This window comes from Cupressus sempervirens, chromosome 4, assembly GCF_028749045.1.
Source record: "Cupressus sempervirens isolate cs-2001-9-10 chromosome 4, ASM2874904v1, whole genome shotgun sequence".
Classification (NCBI taxonomy): Eukaryota; Viridiplantae; Streptophyta; class Pinopsida; order Cupressales; family Cupressaceae; genus Cupressus; species Cupressus sempervirens.
In genome coordinates this window covers 230,698,184-230,720,335 of record NC_143121.1, presented here as the reverse complement: position 1 = coordinate 230,720,335, position 22,152 = coordinate 230,698,184, and the positions used below count along the sequence as shown (strand labels likewise).

The 22,152-nt window shown below is 32.1% G+C and overlaps 1 pseudogene; it reads left to right on the top strand.

Moving 5' to 3' along the window:
* Positions 1–10,169: 10,169 nt before the first annotated feature.
* LOC149560836 (putative sucrose-phosphate synthase 2) lies at positions 10,170–11,658 on the top strand (annotated as a pseudogene).
* The last annotated feature ends 10,494 nt before the right edge of the window (positions 11,659–22,152 follow it).

The window sequence follows — 22,152 nt, the reverse complement described above, 5'->3', positions numbered from 1 at the left end:
TTGTCAAGTCAGATTCATCAAATCTTCAATCTTTTAAATAATGCAGTAGCTCAACATTATCAATCTATTGATGCTCGACACATACTATATTGCTCGAAATCCACTATGAAATTACTCGACACCTACTAAAGTTTATTAATGCTCAACATCAACTAAACTTTACTCATCATCAAATATTTTTCTCCACATCAACTATTTTTCTTGGCATACACTACAAAGTTAAACTAATTTTCTACTCGACACCTACTATCCACTTGCTTAAGCTTGGCAAACAAACTTTGTGTAACTTGTTCTTCTAAAATTTATAATTGTAACGAAGCTTTTAAACCTCAATTAGATTATTAATACATCATGCCATCATTGTCTTAATTAATCCTTGCACTTCATTAGATAATAATAACTCAACCTTTTCTCTATGTGCTATTTTCACCTCTTATTGATCAAATCCTCTTTGTCAATCAAGAAAGTGATAGCACTTGAATCTTATAAGTAATTGTCTTACCAACAAATAAAAAGTTTGACATCAATGAAAAAATAATGATTGAAACACGTAGTCTTCTTCAAAAATCTCCCTCTTTAAATAATCTATCTCAATAATGATCATTTCAATCAAATCTCAATAATCTCCCTCTTTGGCATTGATGGCAAACTAAATTGATCAACCAGATCAACCAATAATGACTAGGTTAAAATAGTAAGACAATACCAAAAAGAAAGCTTGTATTGATATTTCTCCCTCTATCAGAAAATTTCATTTTCTAATTAGGTTACAAAATTCACTCTAATTCAATCTTTCTATATCTCCCTTTGACTAGGTAGATTGGGATTGCTCCCTCTTTCTGATATTCTTCTCTATCTCTTTGAAAACAATCTCTTGATACCTCTAATATCTCTCTCTCATTAATCAAACTAATACTAGCTTCTTGATCTATCTCCCTCTTTATTTGATCAGTAGAATATCTCCCTATATGTCCTTGCTCTTAATCAGTAGAATATCTCCCTCTTTGACAACAATGCCAAAGACATATGCCAAAAACTTGTCATCTTAAACATGCCGATATAAGCTTTTGCAGTTTCTTCAATTTCTCCCTCTGCCACCTTGCTTGTGACTAATTTGGAGTTTTAGCTCTTTGATTACTTTAGGTAGCTTCTAAAATAAGATCCTCTACATCAATGTGTAACATATGAATATCATCTTGTTTTATGCAGGGCACCCCTCTTGTTACTTAGATAGCCTTTGATAGGGGCATCACCCCTAATTTACCTCTTAGATACTCATGAGCATCCTTAGGTAATGGTTTTGCAAAGATATCAACAATTTTCTCATTTGTGTTGACATATTCCATCTTCACATCTTTATCTTTATCTAACTCTCTCAAGTAATGATACTTGATTGCAATGTGTTTTGTCTTTGTATGTATCACTGTATTCTTTGATATATTGATAGCACTTCTATTATCAAAATAAAGTATAATTGGTTCTATGATTTCTTTCTTCATTCCATTGAGTAGCTATTTGATCCATACAATGTTTATGTAATTTACAGCAGCAACAACAACATATTCAGCTTCAACAATAAATTGTGAAGTACAACTTTACTTCTTGCTAGGCCATGTGACTAGTCTCTTGCCTAAGAAACATGCTTTTCCACTGGTGCTTTTTTTGTCATCAATGTTTCCAGCCCAATTAGCATTAGTATAGGCTCTTAATTCATTTTTTTCAGTCTTCTTGTAGTATAGACCAAACTCTTTTGTTCCTTTCAAATATCTTATTATTCTCTTCGCAACCATTAAATGATTTTGCATAGGATTAGTAGAGAATCTTACAACTATCCCTATAGATAATGCAATATCAGGTCTGCTATGTACTATATATTGTAATTTTCCAATCATAGACCTATACATTATTTGGTTCACCTTAGCAGAATTATCATTCTTTGATAAATTTTTTCTTGTCACCATAGATATGCTTACTAGTTTGGAATCCTCTAATCCAAAAAATTTCAATATTTCCTTGACATACTTTGACTAAGTGATGTATATACCATATTTCATTTGATATACTTGCAGACCAACAATTTTTTTTTATCTCTCCAAACATAGACATTTCAAATTCTTTCTTCATCTGATTTGCAAAATCCTTACATAAAGCATCTTGATCTCCAAATATGATGTCATTAACAAATATTTTAGATAAAAGAATACCTTTTCCTTTCTTTTTCTTTATGTACAAATTGTTGTTATGATTAGTCCTTTCAAATCCAATATTCATAAGATAGGTATGAAGTTTCTCACACCATGCTCTTGGTGCTTGTTTCAAACTATATAGAGCTTTGTGCAGCTTACATATCATGTTCTTATTGTTAACATTAGTAAAACTTTCTAGCTATTCTATGTAAACTTCTTCCTCTATTATGCCATTCAAAAATGTAGATTTAACATCCATTTGATAAACTTTGAAACCTTTCTATACAACATAAGCAAGTAGAGTTCTTACTCCTTCCAATCTAGCAACAAGGGAAAATGTCTCTCCATAGTCAATTCCTTCTTCTTGTGCATATCCCTTGCAAACTAATCTTGCTTTGTTTCTTATGACTTCACCATTTTCATCTAGCTTGTTTTTGAATACCCACTTGGTACGAATCTCATTCTTGTCTTCTGGTCTAGGAACTAGACTCCATGTTTTGTTCTCATCTATTTGTTCAATCTCTTCTCCCATGGCTTTGTACTAGTCAGCATCTTCTAGTGCATCTTTAACTATTTTGAGTTTTTTCATGATTAGAAAACATGTTTTATTTTTCAATCTATTTCTTATCATTGTTCTAACTTCTTTATCTCCAATGAGTTTAGTGGTGGGATGATGTGTTTTGACATACTTAGACAATCTTGGTTCAACTCTTGTTTCTTCATTTTGTCTTTCGTCTTTAGAATCATTGGGTTTCTCTCTATCAAGTATCTTAGCCTCTCTTTCATGTGTACTAATCTTAGAACCAGAATGTGCATCTATTTCATTTTGTGACTTGGCATTTGAATGCAAATCAGTTCCTAAATGCAACTCGACATTCATAGGGTGTGACTCAGTAGCCAATATAACTTGCTATTGATTTGTAACTTGATATGCAACATTTTCTTTAGCAGGCATTCCTTCATAAAAGTATACAAATGATTTATATTCTTCTAGCCTTTTTATAGGTTCAGCCTTATTTACTTCTGTATATTCATCAAAGTTCACATTTGCACTTTCCACAACTTTATTAGTGTTAGCAATCAAACATTTATAAGCTTTACTTCTTGTGGAATATCCTAGGAATATACCTTCTCCACTTTTTGCATCAAGCTTTCCATTCCTAACATCTTTGAGAATGTAACATTTACTTGCAAATACCTTAAAGTATTTTGCAATGGGTGAGTATCTATACCATAGTTGAAAAGGTGTTGAATGAGTACCTTTTTTGACTTGCACATGATTCAAGGTGTAGACAATTGTGCTTACAACTTCTCTACAATAATTTAGAGCAACATTCTTCTCCATCATGAAAGTTCTAGCATAGTCCACTATAGATCTATTCCTTCTTTCAACTCTTCCATTTTGTAGAGGTGTTCTAGGGGCAAATGTATATCTTTTGATTCCTGTATCATTACATAACACCTCAAATTCATTTGATGTGAATTTTTCTCCTCTATCAAATCTTAAACATTTTAGACTTTTACCTATTTCCTTGTCAACTCTTGCTATGTATCATTTGAAAAGCATCAGATTTTTATTTCAAAAATATAACTGTCATCATCTTAGAATAGTTGTCAACAAATAAGATTATTACTTATCTTCCTTGTAGCTTTGCACTTCAATTGGTCCCCACAAGTTTGTATGAACAACCTCCAATATTCCTTTGGAGGTATAAGTTTTACTCTTAAAACTTGACTTTGTCATTTTGCCTAGTTGACATTGTTTGCAAATTACATTATCAGGCTTCTTCAACTTAGGCAAACATCTAACTTTTTCCATGTTACTAATACCAACCAAATTATCAATGCTAACATGACATAACCTCTTGTGTCATAACCATACATCATCAAATTTTATAACAAGGCAAGTAGCATCATCTATATCGATATAGAATAGATTACTTCTAGTGTGATCACCTTTTCCAATCAGTTTCCCATTTGTGTCATATATCTTAGCAATTTTATTTTCAAATTCAACCTTGCATCCTAGATTTTTTAGTTGTGACACACTCAACAAGTTATACTTTAGTCCTTCAACATAGTAAGCATTGTCACATGGAATCTTATCTATGAGTTTGATAGAACCTTTTCCTTTTATCAAACATGGTGCATCATTACCAAATATTGCACTATTTCCATCATAAAAATTTAGGGTAATGAACTTATTTTTATCTCTAGTCATGTGATGTGAACATCTACAATCAATTTTCCATTTATCATTCTTGTTCACACAAGTCACAACTGCAATTGCCTCATCTTCATTAGATTCATCCTTCATTGCAACATACACCACTTCATCATCATTTTTATTAGAATCATTCTCCTTAACAATGTAGCAGGACTTCTTGCTTTTGTCTTTGTAATCTTTGTTGTCTTCATCTCTTCTACTCTTGTATTTTTCACCAACTCTATAGCTCTTCTTCTCTAGACATCTAGTAGAAATATGACCAACCTTGTCGCAATTTTAAAAAATGATGGGTAACCTACCATTGAACTTGCCTCTACCTTTATGAAATCCTCTCGCCAATTGTGCTTCAAGTTGTTCAACACCCTCCTCATCTGTACCACTGTTACTGCACATGTATTTCTTCTTTTTCTTCTTCTTCTTTTCATCAGGTTATTTTAATTACACTTTATCTTTGAAAGTAGATTCAATATTTTTAGGCTTGTAATTATCAAAGTTAGATATCTCAAAAGTAGTGAGTCTACCTACCAAACCTTCAAGTGATAGCTTATTCCCTCAAATACATCTTAGTTCTTGAATTGTAAAAGCTCTTATAACATATATAGGAAAAAGAGTTCTCAAAACTTTTCTTAAAATAGTTTCATCATCTATATTACGAGAAAATCCTCTTATTGCATTCACAAATTCTTTTATCCTTCTCAACATATTGACCAATATTCTCACCTTCTTCCGTTCTCATGTCATCAAACTTACCTCTGAGACTTTCAGCTTTGGCTCTTAGAACATTTGCATCTCCTCCATAGATAATGGCTAGGGAATCCCACATTTTCTTTGTACTTTTGAGTCTTTTGATAGCATCAAACTCGACATAACTAGTAGAGGCAATCTCCTACATTGCCTAGTTGTGTTCTTTCTTCTTCCTCATATCTTCAGCAATTGGGAGACCAGCAAGATCAACATGTTCCATAGAAATGGTAGATTGTGCATGATCTCCAAGTCCTCAAAGGTGTAACTTGATCAAACTTTTCTATTTAGGAAAGTTTTCTCTATTGAACGTGGGCACTTCTCTTTTAGACATCTCAATCTTGGTGCTTCTAGTATCTATAAGCTATTTCTCTTCAAGTAGATTTCTCTAATACTAATTGTTGGAATACTATAGAATAACTAAGATGGGGGTAGGGGAGGGAAGGGGGGTTGAATTAGCTATCCAAGGTCTAGATGTATAAAAAAAACTTCTCATAGCTTAGTGAACCCATAAAACATTCATACTCATGCATGCATCCATAAGATTATGCAATCACTAAAAGCTTGTAGGTTACTATCAAATCAACTTTTCGAAATGTAAAGTATGAAATATAATAGAATCATCAACACACTTGACACAATGATTTACATGAAAAACCAATTTCGGAAAAACCACCAGTAACATGCTACTCCTTTTCACTCTTCTGAAATGATGCCCTATGAAAGGCCAACATTGTTAAAGGTTACAATACACATTGTTAAATGTGGCCCAATTAAGGGATTTAAATTGGCCTATTAGAAGTGAGCCTTTTCAGAGGACTTTAGCCCATTCACTTGGAATACTACTTGGTTAAAGGAATTATAAATGACTATTAGGTCAACCTTAATCTAAAGGATTTACCCTAAACTGATACAATTGGTAGAGAGTAATAGTAGAACTTTGATCTAATACAACTTATAACTTCTCTTGTAGATTAAAAATCTCTATTCAGTCATCAATTCTATTTGGCCTTCATACTTTGCAACTCTAATAGCCTGTTCACCCTTCAAGCATTCATCTTCTTAAGCTTCCTTGCTTAACATGCCATATTAGACTCTTCTCTTAGGTCACTTGATGAAAAAAAACCCTTGAATCCTTGTCTTCCTTAGGTTCTCATACATGAAAACATTGCTTCATGACTAGACATTCTTATAAGTAAGAAATTAAGATATTTTCTTGCTCATTTTCCATCTTCCAAATTTAGCATTCAGATGGATTAGGTACACTAGTAGATTTGCACCCATTTTTCTACCAAAATTTTTAACCAAAGCTATAAATCCTATTTATTTTTTGTTTTCATTCCTGCGTTGGTTACAAAAAATTTTTTTTCCCACTTTATTAGTTTGGCCAACCTGGGTTGGTTAAAATTTTGACCAACTTGGGTCATAAAAAAATTCTGACTAACCAAATTTGGATAAAGTCGATGCAAAAGAGTAGAATATTTTCGTGTTCATTTTCTGATGCCCCATCCAAATTCTTATTCGTTTCTACTCCTCCCTTGGGGAATGCTTGAACTGGAGTACAATTGTTCTGTGCACATTTTCTAATGTCCCATCCAAATCCTTATTCCTTTCTGCTCCTCCATTGTGGAATGCTTGAAATGGCTCCTATTTTGAATCAAGCTTTAGATGAGAAAAAATAGCTATAACCACTCTCCATGATGTCCATCATCATCATCATCAGAAATCAAATAAATAATGTCTTCTATTAAGGTTCCAAAATTGGATGCATTTGTAGAAACATAGGAAAAAAAACACATGTGCATTGATCTATAGACTTTGAGTAGCTCTATAGATGTTGCAAGGGAGTTATTATATTTGGAACAAGTAGCCAACGTTTGAAGAAACCTATGGAATTTTCAATGCCCACTAGGATGGCCTTAGAATTCTAGTCTTTGCTGCCAAATTGAAACCACTTCACCAGTCATTCAAAGGTATTGTCACATTAAATTCAAAATTTAACTTCAGATTACATAAATTTAATGTCATTTGATGAAAAAGCTCTATTTGTTTTAATCGTGGATCAATACCATTTTCTTCCTCACTAGAAGCTTTGCACCAAATAATCTATCACAAGATAAGTGATCGTTGTGTCTCCATGAATCACTATGGACTTTCTTGGCACTTTAGTAATACAGTGGGAGGGTCAATTGTTAGAAAGATGCAAAAAATTTCTCGAAAGTGACTTAACATTTTTTAGGTAGAATTATTGTAAAACTCTACTCTAATTTAATTGTTTTATGATGTATATGTAATCATGAGTTACTTAAATTTTGTGCTAATTATCTCATCTATTAGAAAATAGAGATATACTTTATTTATTTAAATTGAATGGGATGTATCAAAAATTTTGGAGATTTCTTTTTTTAAAAATTGAATTGCCTATAAAAAGTGGTTGTTTGAATTGGCTATCTGATGAAGGTGCTTAATCTCAAACCACTTCATCTCTAGATATAGAATTAGAAAATATTGTTCAAGAAGCTCTTGATAAAGTTTTTGCAAGACATAAATATTCTTGTTGCATATCATGTTTGTATTATGAAATTTGTAAAAAAAATTGTAGTAATGCATGATGGTTGTGTTATTAATTCAGCCATACACCTCTAGCTAATCCAAAATCCAAATGTCAAGTACACAGTCCTCATATAACAAAAAATGATCAAAATATAGAAAGAATGTTTCAAAAATAACCATTGTAACACACCAATCAAGAATTTCTAGTACCACTAGTAAAAGGATGGAAGTGATGATGATAAAAAATCATTAGGCCTAATAGTTATAGCTCCTATGATTCATGTTTCATTTGATGATTGAATCACATGCTTGATCATCTAGAGTCTGTACCACCTTAGACGATAATTCTCCATTGGTTTCACCCTAAGATGATCAGGCATAATATTCTAACTTAAATTAAACTCATAGTTTTAAGTTACAATGCAGATTTAGTTGTCAAGATAAAAGAATTATCCTTGAGATGACTAAAAAATAGAAGCATAATAAGATAGTGTAGAAACATTTTTTCATAATTTTCCTTGCTAATCTAAAACAACAATTGTAATGAAATAATTTTTACAAACATGACTTAAATTAAACACTAAAAAATGTTACAAAAGCCATTTGCCAATAAATTGCATCTAGAACATGAATTATATCAGTTGCATTCGTAACCAATTAAGTATGAAGGAAATACTATTTTTGCAAATATTGGTTTCTACTTGTAGCTATTCGTGTCTTAAAAGCACACATTTAAAGAGAGTGTAACTAGAGTTACTTGGAGATGTAGAAATATAGATATAAAATCAGTGGCACATCCATAGTATATATTATTATCCAGAGACCACCATATATTAAAAATTATAAAGAAATGGGATAACCCAAAATTATTAGTGAGGACCTACTTGTTAAATAAGAACAAAGAAAATATAAAGAACCAACAAAATCTTGTTATCTCAATAAAAAATGCAAGAAATACTAAAACCTCTATTAAAAGAAATGAGTATTAATTGCATAAAAGAAATCATATCATAATTAAATATTTTTTTTAAAACATATATGGTATGCACAAATCACTATAGTACATTGTGCACAAATAACTATAATAAAAACCATAATCTTAATAAATTATGCCTTATATTCTCAAGTGTTCTTATCACCATTGACATGTATCATCTTATTCTCTCAAATTTTCAAAACAACTGATACTAATTAAATTTTGGTTCTAAGGTCATCAAAATTCATTCATTTTCATGACCTCCAAGGGGAGCAAGGTGCTGCCAAAAGCCTTCCTTTAGATTAAATGAAAACACATCTACATTTCTCCTTGCAGTGCTAAAGCACAAGTAATCTCCCACACAATTACAATTTAAACCCAGATCTTCTAAATCTAAATCAAAATGTGGTGCCATTTTAGGCAATCTTGCAAATTCTTTCCACTTCCAAATGGAATTATCTTTTTTGTCTAAGAACAACTCCCAAATAAAAATTCTGGGGTTGATTTCTTGGTTTTTGTTGTGGTCTTCCAAAACAAACACTACAAGAATAGAGGAACCATATGAAACCATAGATACAATTAATCCATACTAATATTGACATATTTGATGGGTTAATGGATTTATTGTAATAGGATTAATGGAAGTCTTATTTAGGATTTTATAACTCTTAATAGTTGCTCGAATTTCTATCTAGAAAAGAATACCATTACAATAAATCATATTAGTAAGGCTAAATATTTTAGTTTCGCTTGTAAATTGACACTTTATCTTGCATGAATCTTGAGAATAGTGGTAGATTTCAAAAGATAAGCCAATAAAGTTAGACCATGCTACCATATAAGGCTCATTATTCGTTCCTTGTATAATACTGATAAATTTTCTATCAAGTCTATATTTATCTTAGCTTATGATATCAAAAGGGGATTACAAACATAGTGAAGTGAGAGATCCTTGAAAGACTAGTAACCCATGTCTGGCACTTGATAGATATCTCATATTGTCTACCTTATTTGGGAGAAAGGAGAGAGGGAGGGTTATCCATTTTTCAAAAAGAAGGAATAGGTCCTAATATGCTCTTGGTGGGTATTTTTCCCCACATCTTCACCATCTTCACCACCAGTAATGAGAAGCCATGGATTTTGGGTGGGTAGTGAAGATATAAATTTGTTTCAAGACAAGATATAATTCCACTCCTTATAGACTATGTAAGAACCACAAATTGATTCAATAAAAAGCTTGGAAAAAATCATCTCCTTCATTTCCTATGGTAATTTAAGTATAAAACACTCCTCTTTATCCCCTTCAACTACTATAACAGACTTTCTCTCCATACTTTTGAGCTCACAAGATTTTCAATAAATTGGTGGTTGTATACTTAGAACCTTGATAAAGTATTTCATTCTTGCTCCCATTTATAAGAGGTTGAGATGAAGTAAATAGCTTAACAATCAGCTCTTTATTACAATAGGGTGCACCCAACCTAGAATGGACTTTAGAAATGTTGTTGTACAAGGTGATAACACACATGAAGATTTGGAGAATGATCTTGCTCCATTATTTGAGTCCCCTTTGTGGGATGAGGTAAGAGAGGGACAAAATTTGTTCCCTACCTCTATATGGGGTTTAGTATACTTTAAAAATTGGTTGCATAAATATGTGCACTCTGATTGGAAACACAAGAATTTTTAGGACTAATGCATTTTCATGAACTTACCATAAATGATATGGACCTGACACCCATCTTTTCATTTTTAGACCCTGTGATTCTTGAACAATACTTCAAAGCCAATAATATTGGCTCTTTCTCAACCTTTCACAACTTTAGTGAAGGCTTTTGGGGAGTGCAAGAATTTGAGGATATTAGCAAATTTAGTATGCCTCTTTTCTGAAATTTTGTCTCCTTTATGTGACATGTTGCACTACCTCTATAGCTAATGATTTTTAGTTTCTATTGTGAACTGACAGATGTTGATCATGGGTAATTGAGATGAGTTTGATCTAATGCCTGCAGCAAATGCAAATTTGCTTACTACTATTCTAAAGCTAATTGACAAGTATGATCTATATGGAGAAGTGGCATATCCAAAGTATCACAAACAAGTAGATGTCAGTGACATCTACAGAATTGCTGAAAAAACAAAGATAGGTGAGCCTTTCTATCTATATATTGGATAAAAACTCTAAACTACACTACATTCTCCATGAAAAATGAAATGCATGTACCTTTAGAATTATTGTGTTATAATGTGTAGGCTGTTTTTATTAATCTAGCTTTAGTGGAACCCTTTGGCTTGACTCTCATTGAGGTAGGTTAACAAAATTTTTATTGTTAACAGTGTTTTATCTCATAATAAAAATAATAGGTTTTACTAATGGTTAAGAAGAAAATGTACAATTCATGTGAGGAATTTTGAGAGAGAGTGTATGTGTATTATTGCAAATATAAGGAATGATGAAACAAGTTTCCGCACATGACTAGGGCCATCTAATCATCAAAAAGAAGTTCACATAGTAAAGAATTAATTTTGTTTAGGCAACTGCAAATTGATTGCCCATAGTAGCCATAAAGAAGGGAGGACTAGTTGATATTCATTGGGTATAGTCTATATCTAATAATTTTAGCTCAAGAATTTGTAATAGAGTTTTCATATAATATATTAGTGTTTGATTAATTTCAATCACTTCATGTGTAGACATTACAAAATGGGTTATTGATAGATCCCCATGATAAAAAGTCTATTACATATACTCTTTATAGACTTGTAGCTAATAAGAATCTCTAGTTTGAGTGGAGACAAAATGACTTGAGGAAAATTCACCTCTATTCTTGGCCTCAATATTGCAATGTACATTTGTTAATAATTTCACAATGTAGGATGAGACACCCACAATGGCAAAGTGATCTTGTTGAAAATGCAGAATCAGAATCAGAGACTGATTCATTTAAGGATGTATAAGATACATCTCTCAGACTTTCTCTGGACCTAGATTGTTGCTCTATTTCACTTAATAGTTCAGATAGACTTGTGCAAGATGAAAATTCTAGTAATGAAGGCATTCCTAAGCATATTAGGAAAACTATAGAGAGATCTAAGGTAAGATCATCCAACACAGAAGAAGGCATGATGAGAATGGATGGGAAAAACAAAATCTTGGACATGGTAATAGCTTAAACTCACTAGAAAAATTGCTTCTAAGGAGAAGAAAGCATCTATATGTGATTGTAGTGGATTGTTATAATTCCAATGAAGAACCTTATGATTAGAAACTAGTGAATATGATGTAGGAGATTATAAATGCAATTCACTCTATACACACCTCTGCATCCTTTGGATTTGTTTTGTTGACTTCTTTGGTGATAATGTAGATTCACCCATATTTCTAGATCTAGACAATGACTCTCATATAGATTACTATTGGGAGAATATGGTAGCATTGAGAAAACATATGTTAAAATTGAGTGCACCAAAGGATTCTATATTCTTTGAACAAGATGCATCAGCATCTAATTCTCATTATTTGGCCTATAAAGTGAAGAACATATCCATTGAGAGTTCCAAATCTATGGTTATCATGATTAAGTTTTTGTAAGGTTATGCTGTTTATAGTTTTCAATGTATTCTTGCTTTTCAGAATAATTTCCTAGTACTATTGCAACTAAAATTTTTTATGTTGATTACCTAACATAAAAATTGAATCTTTCTGATGAAATAGTAGGCATAACTTGTTTTTTTAGAAAGTACTCTAGATTCCCAAGGAAAAACTTGACTATTAAGAGAGTATCTTAGTCCATGACTAACATTAGCTAGTATTCTAACCTTTATCCTCTAGATTTTCGTAGGCTCCTAGAGCAGATGATTTGTTGAAGCAACTGAGAATAAGAGGTTCATGGTGCCATGACATTTACTATCAAAATTATTCTTGATTGTGGATATTGCCTTTGCATGTTTCCAGATCTCAAGCTTTGAGGTAATCAGGATCAAAAGATTTGCATGCATTCCTTGTCCAATTCAAACAAATTTATTATTCTCAGCAAGTATTCATGACATATAAACCTATTATGAATATTTCTCAACATTTCTAGATTTGGTGATGGTAGGTACTTGTATATGAAATGGGGTATGGATATAGCTAACATGTGTGTGTTAATGGGAGAAAGAGGTGACATAGACTATGAAGAGCTAATTCTAGGTATGCACAAGATGATAATACTAATAAATGTCACTAATAGTGGAAGTGAAAAGATGGGGAGGAGTCCCAACAATTATGGAATCGAGGATGTTGTTCCTCCAGAAACTCCAAATATAATGATAGTTACTCTAAGTGAAGACTATGAAGGCTTTAAGAGTAAAGAGTTGATAGCTTCTATAAAAAGATTTGTTTGACATAGGAAATAAAGAAATTGATGGAAAATGTTTGTAATGACTTGGTAACTTAGAAGGAAAAATCTACAACTTTATATCAATCAAAGTAGCACAATAAACCTACTAAATTTGTAACAATAGAAGATAAATAGTTTGGTGCAAAAATTAGGGGAATGAGTCCATGCATGGCATTGGTGAAGTTTGATGAAGTAGCTAGATCAAGGGGTGGGGGACTTTTCCCAGTTGATTGTAACACCCATGTTTTGGGGTTACTTCATTGTGAAACCATAAAGCTATGTATGAACCCTTAGGAGTGGTTTTAACTTACTTCAAAAATAAGTCATTTTTTCTTTTTGAGAAATGTTAATACTAGGAATTCCTCTCTTCTGGGAAAACATATCATCTTGGTCTATTGCTTAGTGAAGATCTTTGAGTCAAGATTAAGTCTAAACACTTTTTTTGAGCTTAAAAAGAATACATAGTATACCTCAAAAAGAGTGATCTAGTTCTATGGGCTGTGGAAAATTAATTCCTTCTAAGATTAGTGTTATTTAATTTTCATGTCACCTTGTTACCCATTCAATTTGTATTTGATTTTTAGTGTAGCATAGTTCAATTATATTGATTTCTTTAGAAAAACTTTTATTTTATTTTTATGGTTCAATTATATCGGGTTCATTTGCATAATGTTTTATTTTTAGTTGGAAGTGTGTAGTCCATGCTTGGGTCTATTCAACTACATAATAGCTTTTGATCAGAAGAAGGTTTGATTGGTTGGGAAAATGTGGGTTGATCTGGACTCCTTCTAAACAAAGATAATTGTGTAACGATAAAAAAAAAAGTTCCAATGATTGATGATAAGGTATACCATATCTCCATTTGTGAAATAATTCTTTATTTTTTATTGTTACAAGATTAATCTAAGTTAATGTTGTATGTATAAAGAGTGGGTAATTTCAAAGAAGGAATTTCTATGCCAATGATTTGTAGCTTTCAATCTCTTAGAGTTTTCCTTGTGTGTTCCTATTGGATAGTCATTACATTTGGTAGTCATTCTAATTGCTTAAAATTTACATTTACATAAATGAACAAGGGAGTGGTGGAATAGTGATCCCATTGAAGTTGAAGCTGACAAAAATGAAATTGGAGGTGCGCTCAATATTTTAGATGCTTTCAATATAAATGGACAACTAGGAGACCTCTATTCATGCTCAACATCAAGTATGCATTTTCTTTTTGTTAAAAAAGGTTTTGGATCAATTGGGTATAGCTCAATAGATCAAAAATAGGTAATGGTTTGTATTAAATTATGAAATAGTTAATGGTTCATAATACATTTCATATTTAATATATTTAAGCCCCAATTCCTTACTTCTCTCCTAATCACTATCCATAAGGAGGATGGGAAATTACCTATGTTAGGGTAGATGGAAACTTGTTTACAACCAGACTTCTTCACGGCTTTAGGACCCTATCCTTATTCCATTTTGGGATTCACCTATCTTCCAAGGAATTACTCTACCTCTCCCTAAAAATGCCAACCTACCCTCTTAAACAAAAATAGCGAGTGATTAAGGATTAGTCATTCTACACCAAGTCCAAGAGGGATGTCTACCACAACTTTCTGACTTTGCAGCTTGTACTTGCTTTTCACATTTGCTTCATCTTCCTGGAAACACACACCATCTTGTGTAGTTGGGAGGAGGTTGTAAGTGGGTTCCTTAGTAATCCAGCATAAAGACCTTTTGGTCCATTCTTGGATTCAAGATGGGATTCAAATGGTTGCACACATTAAATGACCATCATAATAAGCTATTGGGCTATCCATAATAATAATCACATAGTTGAAGTGTTAAGCATCATGTATGTTGATATATGCAAACTGTATTGAATAATCTTGATGAATCATCAGCATAAATGCATTGATTAGTTTGGGAAGTTTTGTAATATATTCTCTTGCTAAATGTTGTCAGTGTCCAAATGTTTCTCTATTTTGGTGTTTCCACTGAGTACTAATAGTCTGATCCTTTTAACATTGGTATATACGTATGGTTCATTATTGATACAATACTAGTCTGTATTTCTTCTATCGTGCTCTTATTCAATGCCATTACTATGTATATCCTTTCTGCTATTCATGAGATGCAACTATATGTTCTAGATTGTTGAACATAACTGTTGTTTGTATATTTGTTGCCCCCTCCTTTTCCATGCATCCTTTCTCTATTTATACTTAATTATTCCTTTGACTAGTAATGTCCCTTGAGATGAGACATGCTCCTTATAATTTTATTACCTATTTCTATTCACACCCCTTCATTTAGGTTAACAAGTATATTATTGTCCATTTTTCTTTAATCACGATTTGCCTTGATTGCTGATTGGTATGGTTTTAATTATTAGTATTGTCTTAGATCTTGATTGTCATTTGTTAACTCTTACTTGTTTGATAGTTTATCTTTATAATGGTACTAATCACTATCATTCTACTAGTGATTATATAACCAATCGTTATTTTTTAACTTGCATATGTCTACCCATTTTCATTCCATAACGATTGGGATTGCTCACAGAATTCTATCGTAAGACTCTACACATGGACCAGCTTCCTAGATAATTATATTTTCTTATTTATTTTTTGATACTTTTAGGGATGTACTAGAATGGGGGATGTGACAGTGCTTATCATTCTAGTTATAGAATAGATGAAATTTGAGAATGAAATGCCTGTGGTTTTGGTAAAACAGTTGGATTTGGAATTCGGGTAAGAGTTAGATTTTGGTATGAATTAATTATGACATAAAGTGGGGCATGTCCTTTGTGGTTGGAATTATTTGGAATTATTGACATCCATACCCACACAATTGTAGGCTAGATGAGGCATTTTGTGGAGTTAATGTGGTGATTCCAATTTTAGAAGCTTGTCTTGTCCTTGCAGACCATTACTGATTGGCTAGTAGTTGCACAACACTATTTATTTTGTGCCAATGATTGGTCAAGGTAAAAATAACCTGCTATTTGCACAACACTATTTTTTCTTCTATTATTAATGGATTGGGATCATGGTAGAGATAATCTTTTGCCTTTTTGGCCAGGCAGATGAATTTGCACTAAAAAAGGCTTTTGTTAGTTAGATTTATGGTGATGAAGATGTGTCTCTCTTTAGGGTGCTTGCATCAACTGTAGTTATCATAGAGGAAATGCATGGCCCCTAGTTTTCTACAACACAACTTATGAATATGGAAGAGCATGCAATTTTGAATACACCTTCCTAGTGTTCATAAGGAATATTTCATGAATTTGGCATATTATCTCACTATTCACATACGAAAAGAAACAAGAAAATTATATTGAACTCCCAAATGACTATTTACATTCGACTGTAAAGCTCAAGTTACTTTATATTATACCTTGCTAATAGAGAAGAAGATGGTTTTTTGACAAATAATAGATTATACATTTGTCTATAAAGTTCAAGTTACTATAGTTCATACCTTGCTAATAGAGACGAAGAGGGGTTTTCAACAAGCAATATACAAAGAAAATGAGTTGACAAAAGAAGTAAAACTTGACATAACCAATTGTGAAAATATCAAAAAGCATATTTAAGATGTTTAAATCAATTTTTGATATTTCTTTTATGTATTAGATATGATTTACAAAAGGATACATCATATATCAAGTTTTTTAGGGGCAAATAACACTAGGTCATATGATCATACTACTAATGATGAAGATGAGTTTCTAAAAACATACTATAAACTACCCAATATATACTTTTAAAAGTGTATACTGATATACAAAGTATACACTTTTCAATACATCATATTGTAGTAAGCATCAACAGTTTTTGTTGTTAGTATGCTACCCCATAACATTCCAATATATAGGTGGTATCAGATTAGAGGTCTCATCACTTGACCTCACCAACTCTACTGTAAACTCATCTTCTTGACTAACATGGAATTTTGTCCCACTCTACACTCCCTAGTCTTTCCTTAGTTGTTTTCTCAATATGAGGAAGAGGGTTGTCTTTGCATTTTCAGAATTCTCTAAGAACAACTTGTTTTGTTTCCTTCTATAAGGGGTTCTTATTTGACACTAACCTGGAAGACTTTACCTTTCTCCTCATATGCTCTCGACAAGACAACATATTATAAAAATAGTGAGCCATTTCTAAGTATTTTGGTATCTACATATTTGATGTGCCATTATCATTAGAATTGGGTGGTTGATGATTTTAGTTTTATTCTCAAACAAGTTCATGGGTTTAATGAGAGATAACACAAATGAGAGAGAAGATGGCATGCATATGGTTGGTGATTTTAGGAAGATCCAAGGTGAGTTAGTGATGAAGCTTCACATATTTTTCTTGTGTAATGGACCTATAGGACTTAAAGAATTATTTCTTGGCTATCTTGTATTTTTATTTTACTAGTCATGGTTTATGTTTTGACTAGCCTGTAGTGTGATGGCAATTACTTTACACTTACCTCTGTGTATGAATACTCATAACTCTAGGTATACCTAGCCAAATTTTAAATAAATCTACAATATGCTAGACCATACAATTAACTATGAAAATAGGCTTTTGGGGAAACTCTATTGAGGTTTTTGAATTGAATTAGTTGCTACGAATATTAAGTAAAATTAACATCAATGTACAATAAATTTGATATACCTATAGTCAGGAGTACCTTTTTAATTAATCTCCAACACTGGCTCAAACCCAAACCCTTGAACATGTTAAAATTTTGTGTATGATAAAAAATTTCCACATTATTGGTTGAGTGTTTTCTAAATGTGAAACTAATAATACCTTTGCATCACTAGTTCAAATATGTTTAAAGCTGAATGTGTTATTTTGTACAACTCTTTATAGTTAAGTTTTAAGAGGATAAACTTTCATATTGTAGACATGTAATCTATTTTCTTACCGGATTCATTGCCTTTAATCTATTTCCTTTGGCATACCTTGATCTTTGTACTATTTTATTTGTGCTTTTAATAAATAGAATGTTGTTTATCATAGATTTTTATGCATCTTCTTAAGGTTTGACATTTATTTACTTATAGATGAAGATAGCCCAACTCCAGCAGCAATAGCAACAACAACAAGAAAAATTGTAGTAGTAGCAAAAACAATAGAAACAACAACAAAATAATAGCCAACAATAGTTTCAAAAACAATCTTTGTCAAGTTACCAATCCCAAGTTGTTAAACATCAACAACAACAGTAGGAGAAAATTGGAGTTGTTGTAATTGTTGATGGGAGTATGTCAAATTCAATTCATGGAAAAATGATCAAGTAGTTGTTGCAACTATGGTGATCCTATATCTTGCATTCAACATTTTGTATGTAGATAAATAAAATGGTTAAATGTTGTGTTTTAATTTTGAGTAATTTTGTTCTTTAATTCCCAGTATATTGTGTTTCAGAATGTTTTTCCAATTACAAAAGATATCCTTGTTTCTTTTGAAACTTTGAATATTGACACAGTTATAGGACCTATGAAAGAAAACAAGTTGTTCTTAGAGAAATCTGAAAATGTAAACCCCATGCACCTAAGCTAGAAACCTTGAAGTGAGACTTAAATAGAGTTTGGTTGAGAAATCTTATTTCTGATTTTTTTTTATTATGAAAGGTTGGCTCTAAAGGTCAGAATCAACTCATACCATCAATATCATCAACTCATACACTCAACACCATCAACTCATACCCTCAACACCATTTGTTGCATGTTTTATCAAGCAATTTTTTATTATCTGAGCCATTTAATTTGCAACCTTTGAAATCTCTGCAAAGATAAAGTTGGAGTAGGAGAATTTTTCTTCTCAAAGGTGTCCTCTGATTGTAAAGTGTCCATTCCATTATCTTGCAAAGATAAAGTTGGAGCAGCAAAATTTTTCTTCTCAAAGGTGTCCTCTGATTGTAAAGTGTGGACACTTTACAATCAGAGGACACCTTTGAGAAGAAAAATTCTCTTGCTCCAACTTTATCTTTGTAGAGATTTCAAAGGTTGCAAATTAAATGGCTTGGATAAGAAACAATTTCTTGATACAGCATAATTTTTTTTTACTAAACATTGGTGTAAATTTTGACCAATTCTTGATAGTTTTCTACCAAGAATTGATCAAAAATTCCACCAATTATAAATTTTTTTGACTAATTCTTGATAGTTTTCTACCAAGAATTGGTTAAAAATTCAATCAATTCTAAAAAAAATTCAACCCAACACCGGTGGAAATTTTGACCAACAATGACAAATGAGAGCTAGCAAAAATTAATTTTTTTTGACAAATGTATTTGTCAAAATTTTGACCAACTTTAGGTTGGTCAAAATTTCAACAAGAAAAATTACCATGAACTGCTTGGTCAAAATTTTGACAAACTTGCATCAAAATTTCAACAAAAATTCATTGAAAATTGAGTTCAAATTTACTAGTGCTAGGATACAATGTATCTACCCTAAATCTTATATCTCTTCTAGAAACTTCTTCTAAAATCCATTTGAATTCACCTAAAAATGGTTTAACTCAAATTTCATGCCACCAGCTCATCAACCTTATCTTCCACCTGGTTCACAAAATTCATGAAAAAAAAACTTGTTGGTTCAGATTCATCAAATCTTTGATCTTTTAAATAATGTAGCAACTTGACATTATCAATCTTCTAATGCTTGGCACATACTAAATTTCTTGACATGCACTATGAAATTACTAGACACATACTAAAGTTTACTGATGCTTGGCATCAACTAAACTTTACTTGGCATCAACTATTTTTCTTGGCATACACTAGAATGAACTTTTACTTGACTCTAACTTATTTTCTACTTAGCTTGCACTGACTTTTCTCAGCACCTACTATCCACTCAGTCAAGCTTGGTAGACAAACTTTGTGTAACTTGTTCTTCTAAACTTTCTAAGTGTATCCAGCTTTTGTAACCTCAAGTAGATTATTCATACACCATATCATCATTGTCTTAATTGAACCTTGCACTTTATTACATAATCGTAACTCAACATTTCCTCTAGGTGCTATTGTTACCTCTTATTGATCATATCCTCCTCATCAATCAACTAAGTGCTAATACTTGAATCTTATAAGTAATTTTCTTACCAGCAAATAGTAGGTTTGAAATCAATGATAAAATAATTATTGAAACACATAGTCCTCTTCAATAATCTCCCTCTTTCAATAATCTCTCTCAACAATGATCTTTTCAATTAGATCTCAACATAAATAACATGCATACAAAGTGTCTATGTAATCTATGAACGTCTCTCTAAATGAAAGTAAATAAAATAATCTATTAAAAAAAAAAAAAAACTATAGATCATCAGGTCTAGTAGTCTCATCATGACATATCCTTAAAATGTAGTCTGAAGATTGATTATCAAATGCTCTAAAGGTTATGTTGACCCCTATATATTAAAGAGAAAGTGGTATATCAATAAACATAATTATATATTAAATTAAGAATTTAAAAATATCAATGTATATTAATTACATATTAAAGAAAAAGTGATATATCAATGTGTCTAATGAAACATTTCAAACTCACCTATCTACTGTTGACATCATCCAATGAATCTTGATAACATACACAATCTAGCATCAAAGATGGAGTAACAAGATGCATGTCAAAGCCCCACAATGTACATATATGTGCAACAAATCAAATTAAAAAAATGTACAATTGCACATGTGTGACATATATGTACATACACATTTAAATTATTAGTTTAACAATTAAAGTTTTAATGAACAAAAGAAATAAGATTTACCTGTGTACATCTTGGCATCTGATAATACATATACTTCCTAGCATAAATTATGTACACCAATATATTGAGATTTTGTTGGGCTCATCTAGCCCCATCTCTACTTCTATGTTGGCATGGCTGGTGACTAGCACATGTCTTAATAATTATGAGCTATGTGGACCGACTAGATGAGATGGCATAGAAGTAGAATCCTCACTTGTCAAAAAATCCATCCATCATGTGGTTGACAAGCTAAAGTCACAATCATCAAGGCACATATCTAAAATTAGAGAATGCCCTACACTGGCTGAGGGGTCTCTACTATGTGTATGTCCCTCTACTACAAAAGAGTGGTTAGTAGGTGTATCATGATATGCACTACCACCATGACCACCACCTAAGTGATGAGAGGAATGTGGTTGAGTAATAATACCCACATGAGCTTGACCATCTAATATTGGTATGCAAAGATGCTCTGATACGAATCTATATGAATCTAATATATCCCTAGCTAGACCAGTCATAGTATCTCATGCCAATGCTCTTATGAGGCCCTCTAAGCTAGCCAGTAAAGTGATGTCTTATGTAATTTACAAGTCTTCTGAAGTTGAAGCACAAGACAATGTTCTAGAACCCCAATGAGACATCAAATATTGGCCAACCTCATCACTTGATATAGATCTGATAGCTGCAACAATATCTCCAACTCCCTGAATGACACCCACCCCCCCCCCCCCCCCCAAACAATTGTGTGCTATGCATAACCTAATGAGTTGAGTGACCTAACATAGGGGAAATAGAAGGTTCCCTCTCTCTGATAATTAACCTATTTGTCTATTGTGCATAACCTATCAACCTATCAGCCAGTCTACCATGCCCCTATCCTAAATTTCATGGTGAATTAGTGTAGTTCACTACCATACCTAAGTGAATCTCAACATAAATATTTCTTGTAAAATAGAGTTAAATCTAGTAGTTATTTGGATAATGACAATGAGCAGCAAGGAAGTGTGTGTATATCAAGCCAATGATCTATGGATCTGTACACTTGAAGAGAAAATACCCCTTCACAAAATTTTGTGAAACATAATGAGGGAAGCATTCCCTCTTCAAGAAATCTTTGGGCACTGAGTCTTATACCTACTGAAGTGAAAGACCCGAAGAGACCTCTCATCTCTTTTTGTCAAGGACAACCTGTATAGTCTATGCTAAATATGGAGTGACACTATGAATCTCATCTCTAATATATGTAAGGCTACCTAAAATTCTCTAGCATATATTAATATAAACTCTAGAGCATGTCTCACTAGTCAGGGGTTCTTGAAGTCTCATA